General features: G+C 48.2%; 8 non-coding genes across 8 annotated transcripts; all 8 read right to left on the minus strand.

Annotated features, from left to right (window-relative positions):
- Positions 1-4,153: 4,153 nt before the first annotated feature.
- Positions 4,154-4,246, minus strand: LOC114489841. Its single transcript, XR_003683915.1, has one exon. It is a non-coding gene; the product is annotated as a small nucleolar RNA SNORD116 (small nucleolar RNA).
- A 552-nt stretch (positions 4,247-4,798) lies between these two features.
- Positions 4,799-4,892, minus strand: LOC114489839. The gene has a single exon (XR_003683913.1). It is a non-coding gene; the product is annotated as a small nucleolar RNA SNORD116 (small nucleolar RNA).
- Positions 4,893-5,483: 591 nt separating this feature from the next.
- LOC114489832 lies at positions 5,484-5,577 on the minus strand. The gene has a single exon (XR_003683907.1). It is a non-coding gene; the product is annotated as a small nucleolar RNA SNORD116 (small nucleolar RNA).
- A 533-nt stretch (positions 5,578-6,110) lies between these two features.
- LOC114489828 lies at positions 6,111-6,203 on the minus strand. Its single transcript, XR_003683903.1, has one exon. It is a non-coding gene; the product is annotated as a small nucleolar RNA SNORD116 (small nucleolar RNA).
- Positions 6,204-6,736: 533 nt separating this feature from the next.
- LOC114489827 lies at positions 6,737-6,829 on the minus strand. Its single transcript, XR_003683902.1, has one exon. It is a non-coding gene; the product is annotated as a small nucleolar RNA SNORD116 (small nucleolar RNA).
- A 2,335-nt stretch (positions 6,830-9,164) lies between these two features.
- LOC114489840 lies at positions 9,165-9,258 on the minus strand. The gene has a single exon (XR_003683914.1). It is a non-coding gene; the product is annotated as a small nucleolar RNA SNORD116 (small nucleolar RNA).
- A 556-nt stretch (positions 9,259-9,814) lies between these two features.
- LOC114489830 lies at positions 9,815-9,907 on the minus strand. The gene has a single exon (XR_003683905.1). It is a non-coding gene; the product is annotated as a small nucleolar RNA SNORD116 (small nucleolar RNA).
- Positions 9,908-10,527: 620 nt separating this feature from the next.
- Positions 10,528-10,620, minus strand: LOC114489829. The gene has a single exon (XR_003683904.1). It is a non-coding gene; the product is annotated as a small nucleolar RNA SNORD116 (small nucleolar RNA).
- Between the last annotated feature and the right edge of the window lie 1,575 nt (positions 10,621-12,195).

A 12,195-nucleotide genomic window follows, 5' to 3' on the forward strand; every position in this document is an offset into this window, starting at 1 on the left:
CTGAGTCACTCACAAAGAGAAGAATTAGCCATAATAATACATATCCTTAAAGAATAAACCTAAATATCTCAGAGGTTAGTTTTTATTAGTGCAAACATCTATTTGGAATTACAGTTAACCCTTGAACACCTCGGGACTGAACTATGGGGATGAATTATCTGCAGATTTCTTTTGCAATTGGTGTATCCATTGCACATCCAAGTTTTCCAAGGTTAAACTTCAAGGTCAAGAATCTGCTACTGCAAATGTTCCAGTGTAAGCATAGTTGAGGCCCTCACCCTCTCTTTGTAGAAGAGTCAAGTGCGTATTTCTTTGTAATCATGGGGGGGGGTGTCCATATTGTTAGTCTTTTATTCTGAGTTTTCTACCTCTTCTTACTGAAGTTTCCTTTTTGAACTCAACTGTGAGATGACATGGTTCTTTCCTGCACTAGACAGTTTCTTTTAGCTTAGTTCTTTAGCTTCTAGTTCCACACTATTTAGGTAATTATCCAGCCCTGTACCCTGTTTGAGGATAGTGGAGCTTGAAATCCCATTTAGGGAAACCCGTTACGACTCAAAACTGTTACCCCCAATTTCTGTACCCACTCCCGTGAGGTTCTGAGCAAGAATTTTCATGGTATTGAACTAGACCTACATGCCACCAAGCTTTGGAAGAACGACATCGACTGACCACTAGCCATCTTAGGCCTGTTAAACCTCTGATCAACATGCCCGTCCCTGCCCGAGTGGAATTATACCTGCGAGGGTGCCCCGAGACCACCAGTGGAGAAGTCCTCTGCAACAGACGCTGAAGAGGTGAGGCAAAGGTCTGGACTTCCCCCTTTCCTTATAGCCTCCACTATCACCTGAAAGGGAGAAAAGGAAGGAAGTCAACATTTTAAGAAATATATACGGAGATATAAATGTCCTTTGTGTACATACAGTCTGAATGCAAATGCGCGTGCACATAATCTAATCTAACACAAAACTCTCTGAAGTGTGAGTAGCCTGTGGTGTAGGCAGGCTGGGAAGACAGGACTTTCTTAAGTTCTGTGTGTGTATCTCACAGGCACAAATTCAAAAAGGACCTGCCTTCCTATTCCCCCCGACAGCCAACAGAAAGAGACACGGGGTAGCTAATCATTATGTTAACAAAATCAAATACTTCCATAATCTAAACACTAAACGTTATGAAACAATTTTTTGCTATTATCAATGAAAATAAATAATATTGAAATTATTATTGAATCGATGATAAAATGGTTTCCATAAAAAATGGTTTCTCCAATACCCCCTGCCAAAGTCACAGAGGGGAACCTGACAAGTTCATTGACAAAAAGCGTTCCCAGCTTATCAACTTTCATTAAGACCACTGTTTCAGGGAAATATGCATGTCAATAGTATCTAGGTGTCTAGAAAGATTAACTGAAATGGAATGATTGTTTTCTGAACAACAGTCTAAAATTTGCCCCAAGGCCATTTACCTAGGGACTAGAGGCCTTTCTGGGACATAATTGGAAACCACTAACCATTCTTCATCTAAAGAAATCACAAATGCAGTATTTTAATCTACAGTCTTGACTAAAGCGCCTGAGGTAAATCATCATTATTAAACAAGCTCAATATAACCATAAAGCTGATGTGACCACATGCATTACGATATTGAGTATTCCCAAAATGTCCAGAATAATGGCTTCTGTGTGATTACTGATCTCAACATTGTCAATCAGCCACTGAACAAGAGAAAAATTGAGTATATCTCTAATATCCTAATACTCTTTCTGAAGCCATCTGCAAAATACCTTAAGTATTATCAAACATATTTACAAGTTTCCCTCAGTTATGTGAACCATTAAAGTATCTTGTAATATTATATGTGAAGGAGTAATATTTCTACTTATTATTTTTAAATGTACTTTTAAAGAAAAGTTCAGCAAAACTTGCAAAGTTTTAAGTTTAAAGTTTACTAACACATACAAATTGGTAACACATGCATTTGTCTTCTGAACTTAAACTGTTCATACAAGACCACTGTCTTCTTTCATTATTTTGCTTCCTGAGAAGTAAAAAAAAAATCTGAAAATATTCTGCACGGTGTGGTAGCTTACAATTCTATTTTCAAACACATTTCCCCAAAAATAATTTCACCTAAGATTTCACCAACAGGTACTTTATGGTGTTATGCTTATAATATCTATTCCTTTTCTCATATTTGTAATAGCTCTAGAGAACTTCTGTCCAATAGAAATTCAATTTCTGCTGAAGAAAGATCTGCAAATCTTAGGACTAGAGTAATGGCGTACTACTGTGCATACGTAATTCTCTCTGAGACAGTAAACTTGTTCCTGAAAACCTCCTGCTGACCTTGACCAACTGAGTTTTCTGAAAGTCCCAGTGGAGGGTGGGCAGCCATTTCCTTCAAGGGAAATCCAGACACTTTTCTTCAGAAACGATATAAACTCTAAGTGAGGATAAAGAAATTGAAGCCCTTGCCAGGTGGCTCAGTTAATTACAACACTGTCCCATGCACCAAAAGGTACAGAGTTCGGTCCCTGGTCCGGTCACTTAAGGGAGACAACCAATCAATGTTTCTTTCTCTCTCTTCCCCTCTTTCTCCTTCCAATCAATAAACATATTTTGATAACTGTTACGAAAAACTATGGACTGCAGAAGAGAAAGGAATTGTATGTCTCTAAATGGGGTGGGAAATGCACACACACAACCTTCTGAATCACTGGGATCTTGGCAAACAGTGCCACCCAGTCTGGCGTGTGTGACTCCTGACTGCCACACGGTCAGCTGGCAGTCACACATTAAGTAGTTCGCACGTGTACGTCAGTGTTTCTCAACCGTTGTTCTCATTGTCCCTTGCGTGGACATCCTTTTTTAGATACTGGGACCACCCCCAATGTCAACTCCAGGGATCTGCTGTATGTCTGCTCAGGGACTGCAGCTGATGGAAGATATGAACGACTCACTGGATTACTGAAAATTTCTCTTGCTTCCCCAAACCAGGTTTCACCCTGGAGGATGCTGTGAATCCCTTGAGAAAAGTAACAAAGTGGGCAAGAAGGGCACATTCTCATTCAAGAAGCACACATTTCTAAACAAACAAAATTTAAGGGGCTGACTTTTCAGAACATGTTGAAGGATGAGGCTGCCACCTCCAAATGAGGCTGCTCATCTCCCACAAATGAAAATGGGGGTGTTCTCCAAGGAAGACCTCTGCGAGGGGCTGTGAACTGGGCACATGGTGCTCCAAGTCCCTACCTCATTCAGGTCCTTCCCCGTTGTCCATCCAACACCTCTGAGCACACTGAGTGCTGCTGGGACCAGGAAAAATCAAACACGCTGGCACTCTGACCTTGAAAATTCTGAACTCAGAGGACTCAAATCAAAGAGAACATGGATCATGCGAGCATGCACCTGTTCAAGACCAAAGGAAAAGCCCTACGTAGCAACACTGACCTGGAATGGGAACTCTGAGTGGGCCAAGGTGAGCCACCACAGAGCCAGGCACACAGGCCACGCCTTTCCAGGTAGAATCAAGTGAGCAATGGAAGCAAGGACTTTAAGGAAGCCCACTGAGCTCTGTGGAAACAAGAAAAGACAGGATATCCAAAGGAAGCTCATGGAATCACACTACCACCCACCCCAACTTCCTGGCTGGCCCTCTGGGTCACCAATCATAGCATCTGGACTTCAAGGTGAAGGCCAGAGCAGAGTACGTCAGTGGCTGGGCTCTGTGCATCTGGATGCACTGAGGAACTCAGCCACACATTCTGCAAACTCCCTCTATCCCCACTACCAGCTGAACTGCAGTCACACAGCCTCAGCATGACAAAAAGTGGACACAGGTTGACAAGTCTGAGCCTGAGGCTCAAATCAGAAAACATGAGCCAGTCTGATCTGTAACTCCTAGAAAAAGACCTGCAAGGGCTACTCGGAACCAGGAAATGCAGCAGAGACATCTCCGCACTGAGTGCCTACTGGGGTTCCACCACCCTGCGTGCTAGATTTAAAAAAATGATAGTCAAAATGACAATGCCAGGCCAATCAGTCTCAAACCACTAAGACAAGAAGTGAAATTAAGACAGGAGGCTCCCTAACGCATGAGTGTGACTAAGGGGCATCTGTCCCTCACTCCTGCCTGCCCTAGGCCTCCATGAGCTGGACCTCAGATCCAATGAGAATGACAGTTGGAGTTCTCACTAATTTTGTTCAGCTTTTCCAAGGAATGTATTTTAGGGACTCACCATGGACCTGAGCACGCTCTGAGACTCAGGAAAATGTAGGGAAGCAGCACAGGCCGGCCAGTGGGTAAACCAGTCACGTTAGAGCCCTGCAGGAGCGAGAAGCAGGCAGATTGAAGTCACTGAGCAAGAGGGACAGACTCTCCATTCTCAGAGCAAATCCCTGCATACCACTGGGCACGTGTGACTAGCACCCTGCTACTCTAGTGGGACCATTCAACAGTCCAAAATTGAGACAGAGGACATCTTACCTTCCTGAATGATCCAGGTGTGAGGTGCACACCCAGAAACACAAGCTCTCCAGGAATCCTAAAGCAATTCCCGTCACCAAAGAAAGGTTGTCTCTTCATGGATGATGGTCAGCATTGCATGGCCACCCCACCTGGGAAGTGTAGAAAAAACGAATGCACATTTAAGAAATGTACTCAGCAATGAACACACTGAACATATACACAGTAATTCAAGCAGCTACATAAGCTAAGGCCATGGGTGGAACATCCATGAGTGCAACCAAGGGAAAGCTGTCCCTCCCTGCTGCCTGCCCTGGGCCTCCATCCACGTGCTGGACCTCAGATCCGATGAGAACGACGGTTGGAGTTCTCACTCATTTTGTTCAGCTTTTCCAAGGAATGCATTTTTAGGGACTCATCATCGATCCGAGCACGCTCTGGGATGCTGTGCAATTGACCAGGGTCGCTGGTGCAGACCACTGTGTGAGTCAATGGCCTGAGACCCCTCCAGTGGAGTGGAGAATGAGGACCCTAGCCACTGAGCAACAGGAGGAGTCAATCCACTCATACAGGGAAACCACGGGGCAAACACAGACATGCTATGTCTAGCAGTACTATGGAATCTAAAGTGATGGTAATGAACTGGAGGAGAGACCATCTTACCTCCCTGAGGGATCCACATGCACAGGGGACAGCCAGAAACACACTGTCTAGCATCTCTGGTCAGCAAAGGAAAGAAAACCTCGTCTCTTCATGGCTGATGGTGAGCCTTGCACAGTCATCCACCTGGAAAGTATAGAAATCACACACACACATGTGAGTAACTCACCCAGGTTCTCTGGTAATATGACCCTCACCAACCTTTCCCCCAGCTAAGCCTCACTCCTCCCAGTCATGTACTCCTGTCCATTAAAAGTGACCGCAGGTGTGTGTGACACTATGAAGCTGACAGGTTTATGAGTGTGACTCAGGAGCACTGGTCCCCCTCTCCTGCCTGCCCTGGAGCCCTTGCACATGCTGGACCTCAGATCCGATGAGAACGACGGTTGGAGTTCTCACTCATTTTGTTCAGCTTTTCCAAGGAATGCATTGTAAGGGAGTCATCATCGATCCAAGCATGCTCTAGGACACAGGGAAATGAAGGGAGACAGGATGGGCAGGCCAGTGGGTGAACCAGTGACCTCAGAGCCCTGGAGGAGCTTCGTGAAGCAAGCAAATCCAAATCTCCATTCTCACAGAGAATCCCTGCATAACACTGCAGGTATGTGGACAAGCCACCACTCTAGGAGTCTATTAATTGCTAAATACATGGAAAAAATGAAAGTTAGAGAAATACGTACCTTCCTGAGCAATGTATGCATAAGGTGCACACCCAGGGATGCACTCCCTCCAGGCCTCCCACACAACTCTGGGCATCAAAGAAAGGCAGGTCACAGCTGACAGTGAGCCTTGCACAGCCACCTCACCTAGGAAGTGTAGAGAAATCACATGCACATTTGAGAAACGTACTCAGACACTAACATAACGAACATATCAACAGTAACACAAGGGGCTCTATAAGCTAAAGCCCTGGGTGGAGGGTGAATGTGTATGACCACAGGGCAGCCGACCCTCACTCCTACTGTCCCAGAGGCACTCCTCGTGCTGGACCTCAGATCCGATGAGAACGACGGTGTGGAGTTCTCACTCATTTTGTTCAGCTTTCCAAGGAATGCATTTGAGGGAGTCATCATCGATCCAAGCACATTTTGGCACACTGGGTTACCCTGAAGGTTTGCTGAGTGGCTCATCTGGGGAGGAAACCACCCCACAGTCCTCCAGCAGCCTGGAGCACCCAGATCCCAGCCACTGTGCAAGAGGGACACTCTCTACACCCATGGAACAAAATCTGTATACACCTGGGGACAACTGCTACATGTTTCTAAAAAGAACAGAAGTGGGGTCAGAGAAACGCTTACCTTCCTCAGGGATCCACATGCATGAAGCACACCCAGGGCCACACTCCCTCCAGGACTTCCGAAAACCTTCAGCCATCAGTGGAAAGAAAGGTCATCTCTTTACAGCTCACAGAGAGCCTTGCATGGACACCTCACCTAGGACGTGAAGAGAAATCACACGCGTGTTTGAGAAATGTGCTCAGAAACTAACGCGATGAACATACACACAGTAATTCAAGAAGCTCTGTAAGCTAAAGCCATGGGTGCAGCATGCATAACAGTGACCGAGGGGCAGCTGTCCCTCACTCTGATGGTCCCCGGGCCCTGCACATGCTGGACCTCAGATCCGATGAGAACGACGGTGTGGAGTTCTCACTCATTTTGTTCAGCTTTCCAAGGAATGCATTTGAGGGAGTCATCATCGATCCGAGCATGCTCTGGCACACTGCACAATTTAGCAAGGCCAGCCGGGCACTTCAACAGGTGAATCAATGACCTCAGCCTCCTCCAGTGGCCTTCAGGATCCAGATCCCAGCCACTGAGTGAGACAGACATGCAGTCCACTCTTGGAGGGATACCCCATGTGCCACTGAGGATGATGCCCAAACAAGCCACCACAAGCAGCTCTAAGAAATCTGAGAGCAGCTGTCTGAATTTAAAAGCAGGGAAACACGTACCTCCCCATGTGTCTGCAGAAATGATGCGCACTCAGAACCACACTGCCTCTGTGAGTCCCAGGAACCTCCACTCACCCAGGCGGAGAGAGGTCATCCTTCTCTTGGTGGACAATGATGCTTGCATTGCAGCTCTGCCTGAGAAGGAACAGAAACCATATATCCATTTGAGTGGTGTACCTAGGTCCTCAGGCAATGAATCCATGTTATCCCCTTCCCCTCAGTGGGCCTGCAATATGAATGTCACCTACTTTGGTACCTGAAGAATGCCTAAAACATGTGTGATACAATGTGTGTAGACCACATTGCAAATATGCTCCATGTGATTGTGGCCAGAGGCCTCCTCATCTAAACAATGAAGCCCTGTACCGAGACCTTAGGCCCCATGCACAAGAAGACAAAGAAAAAAGTCTGACTTCATGCAGCTGCTAAAATACACCAGGAGTTTCTCACTAAAATCCAGTCCTTCAGAACACTAACAGCCTTGCAAGTCTCTGGACAAACTCACACTGACAAAGGAAGTGAGATCACCTTAGCCATCAGGTCCCCAAAACTGTTACACATGAGCCGTCCTGGACGGAGACGCTGCAACCACCCTAAGAAAATCAGCACTGACACAAAGCCTCTCACTACGGGCAATCCACCTGCAGCATTGACAGCAACCTGTCCTCACCTCCGGGAGCATAGTGACACCAGCACACAAACCTGTCTGTGTTAACTCAACCAGACACCCTTCCGGGACACAATAGGGCACTGGAGGAGAATTTGTACTCTTCACCTCCCACGAGTCCAAACAAAAGCCCAGTTGCAACTAGGCCCGAGCTGACCCAAAGACACTGCACAGCCCCCCAACACTGTGGGACTCAAAGTGACCCCGCCCTCCCTGAGCAGGAACACACCACCCACGGCCTGACAGGGCCCCTAGACGTCAAACCTGAGAACAGGAGGCAGAATTAAAACATGATACTTCCCCAAAACAAAGACTCATGTACATTTTCCAAGGCAGAAATCTGTCCACAGCTACGTGCCTGGTCCCTCAGTGCCCTGTGTCTCAGCCACGACCTCAAGCTGCGACTGGGAGTCTCAATGCCTCTAGGAGAACAAGACTCCCTGGGGCTGGAAGAAGACAATGTCCTAAAGTAATGCTGCAGCCTAAGACACTCCCGGCCGAGGGGCAGAGGGAACGCTGGCCACACTATGAAAGTTAGGGATGGCAAGCAGCAAGTCATGGGAAGTAGCCCTCTCTTCAATGGTATTAAAAAACCCCACAGAGAGCCACGACTCTGCACAGGGAATGCTAAGTGAGCAGAGGTGAGAAGCCACAGTGCCATGCTTTAATCATAGACACTGCCCTATAGGAAGCCTACAAATGTCCCTTTCAGACGCTGATGTCCCTGAAATCCAATGAAGACAGGTAACAGTAGGAACACAGGAGATGGATGTCCATGCCATGGACGCCCAGAGGACCAGAGTTAAGACCTGTCTTCCTAATACCCTGCTGTTCCAGTCCAGGCCACAGGCCACCCCTGCCTCCTGATTTCACAGCTGTGTCCACAGCACAGTCCATGGGTGGCCACTTGGCATGTAGACTGGGCAGAGTTGTATAGAGGAGCTGCCGACTGCAGCACCATGGCCAAACTGTCCTTCTGCCCACACCCCCAATCCGATGGCGGCTCTAGTACCCATGCAGGACAGAGGGCAAGGACAGGTATCCAGACTGCCAGGCGCAGGGATCTAGTGAGAAATCATGGAAGCCTCTGCCCTTCGGCTGAATCACAGAGACTCCCCTGAAGGGCTAAAACTGAACGAAGACTCTGCCCTGGATAAGCCCAGGCCATGGTCTAAAAAGGCCTGTGCTACAGCCACACTACACCACTGTCAGGTCTAGAACATGTGCTAGCTCAAAACTAAGTGACTGGCCCATTCATCTAAACACATCACCGATCATAAACACCCAACTAGAGAAGTTAGAATCCAGACATTCAGTAGGAGGCTCTCTGATGCTGGCTTGCTTGGCAGTATGTGCCAGAGTGTGACAAAGGGGCTTCTGTCCCTCTCTCCTGCCTGACCTGCGCCCACTCCACGTGCTGGACCTCAGATCCGATGAGAACAACGGTTGGAGTTCTCACTCATTTTGTTCAGCTTTTCCAAGAAGTGCATTCTAAGGGACTCATCATTGATCTGAGCACGATGTGGCATGCAGGGAAATGCAGTGAGGAGGCAGGATGGGCAGGTCAGTGGGCAAACCAGTGACCTGAGAGCCCTGCGGAGCATGAAACACACAGACTGACATCACTAAGCAACAGGGACAGTCACTCCATTCTCGAGGAAAGCCCTGTTTGCTGCTGGGGACATGTGGACATGCCACACCTTCAGCGAGTCTATTAAATGGTAAATAGAAAGGCAAAATGCAGGACAGAGGAAATCTTACCTTCCTGCGGGACCCAAGTGTAAGGTGCACACCCAGAGACACACTCCCTCCAGGACTTCCGAGCACCTCCGGTTGCAAAGAAAAGTACGTCCCGTCTTCGTGTCTGATGTCAAGCCCTGCATGGCCACTGTACCTGGAAAGTATTGAGAAATCACATGCACATTTCACCAAACTACTCAAAAACTAACACAGAGAAAATACATTGAGACTGCAGGTTCTGAAAAGCTGACACCCCGGGTGGACTGTGCATGAGTGTGACCAAAGGACAGTTGTCCCTCTCTACTGCCTGCCCCAGACGTCCACGTGCTGGACCTCAGATCCGATGAGAACGACGGTTGGAGTTCTCACTCATTTTGTTCAGCTTTCCAAGGAATGCATTGTGAGGGAGTCATCATAGATCCAAGCACGTTCTGGGACACAGGACACTTAGGCAAGGCATCCTGGGTGGCCCACCCGCTGAGCCATTGACCTCAGCATCCTAAAGCAGCTTGGAGTACCCAGATCCCAGGCACTCAGGAAGAGGAACAATCCCATCCATTTGTAGAGCAAAACCCCGACTACTGGAGGACACACGCACAGGCTGTCTGCAACACACATACAAATACCTCAAACAAAAGAATGAACCTGGAAAACAAATATGCTTACCTTCTGGAGAAACCCACAGTGTGATGAACTGTGAGCACACACTCCTGCAGGACAGCCTGGCACCTCCCATCATCGAAAGTCAAAATGGCGGTCCCTTCGTGGTGACTTTGAGTCCTTCAAGACAACTCCACCTGAGAAGTGTAGAGAAATCACAAAGAAACTTTACAAAACTACTCAGATTCTGAGGAACAAGATAAGTCTGTCAACCATCCCACTGGGAGTTAACTTTGTCATCTCCCTGTCATGCACTCTTGTCCCTTAGGAGTGACCGAAGGCATATGTGACACCATGAGGCAGGCAAGTGTGGTGTGTACACGACTGTGACTGAGAGGCAGCTGTCCCTCACACTAATGGTCCTTGTGGCCCTCCTCGTGCTGGACCTCAGATCCGATGAGAACGACGGTGTGGAGTTCTCACTCATTTTGTTCAGCTTCCAAGGAATGCATTTTGAGGGAGTCATCATCGATCCAAGCACGATATCAAAGCCAAAAAATTCAGGAAGGTGGCTGTGTGGGTGAGAGACTGACCCCATAGTCCTACAGTGAGTGGCCTGTGGGATTTAGATCTCAGCCACTGAGTATAGGAACAGTCACTCCTCTGTTTGTGGGGAACTGGTGGGCCCTTCGGGACAGCTGAACAAGCCACCTGGAGCAGCTCTAGGAAACATGACAACAGCCGGCTGAACTGGTGCGGAGGAACACTTACCTTCCACAGTGTCGGGAGGGGTGAGGTTCACTGAAGGCCATGCCACCTCTGCGACCCCTGTAGCCCTCCAGGCATCCAGGCAGGGAACACTCTCCTCTTCTTGGCTGATGAAGACCTCCGCACTGCAACGGTACCCGACAACAAGGCAGAAATCAGATGCACATTTGAGAAACGCCGCCGCGTCCCCAGGGCAAAGACCCCTGTCAACCCTTCCCGGGGGGAAGCCTAGCATCTCAGTCACACACTTCTGTCCCTGAGGAGTGACGATGGGAGGTGTGGTACCCACTGCGCAGTGTGAACACACTACTGGTGGGTCAGGCTCCCCGACTGGAACAGAAAGCCCTGTGCTTGAACCCTATTAATATACCAACCTAGCAGATCTATTAAATCTAAAGTGCTAGGCTAGCCAGGAAGTGGAAGAGAGAAAACCTTACCTTTCTGAGGGATCCACACGCATGGGGCACCCAGGGTCACACTCCCTCCAGCACGACACTGCAGGTCCGGCCATGAAAGGAAAGAAAAACTCATCTCTTCATGGCTGACTGCGAGCCTTGCACGGCCACCACACCTGGGAAGTATAGAGAAATCACATGTACACTTGAGTAACTCACCCAGGTTCTTAGGTAACACCCATGCCCCCTTCTCCCAAGTAAGCCTTGCACCTGTCTGTCATACACCTCTATCCCTCTGCAGTGACTGCAGGCATGTGTGACACCATGCGGCTGGCAGGTGTGCAGGTGTGTGCACGAGTGTCTGACCCGGGACTCTGTACCTGGCCAAAATGGCCTGGGCCACGCCCCTACATTCACGCCCTGATCAAGGGAAAAAAACAGGTTTCAAAAGAAAGGCTGCGAAGTCTGACGTCCAGGCCCTTGTAAAACAGTCTGCGGACTCCTCCTCTCGAAGCTGCTCCTGAACACATCACAGCGATTCCACACACACCCTCTTCCTGATGGTGGATGTGACGTCACCCTGGACACTGTGTGTAACCTGTCACAGGTAAACTACTGGGAACAGAACCCCGAGACCTCTGGAAATGTAAAACCAGCCACATACATGGGGCAACAATAGCACCTGACAGAAGCGGCCTTAGTCTTCAGTGGCCAAATGCATCCACAACACTCAGCCTGATAATTATCCTCACAGGACAGGTGGGAACCAGAAAGAAATGGCCCCTGTTCACGAACCAGGACGTGGAGTAAAGACCAACAGAAAATAGGGCATGTTCACCTACAAGGATGGGGCATTTTCTCTCGCAGGGAGTTCAAGGCCCTGAACTCTAAGGAAATATCCAAATACTCAGTACCCTTGACTAAAAGAGCAACTTCGTTTCTCCAAG

Source organism: Phyllostomus discolor, chromosome 12 (assembly GCF_004126475.2).
Source record: "Phyllostomus discolor isolate MPI-MPIP mPhyDis1 chromosome 12, mPhyDis1.pri.v3, whole genome shotgun sequence".
Classification (NCBI taxonomy): Eukaryota; Metazoa; Chordata; class Mammalia; order Chiroptera; family Phyllostomidae; genus Phyllostomus; species Phyllostomus discolor.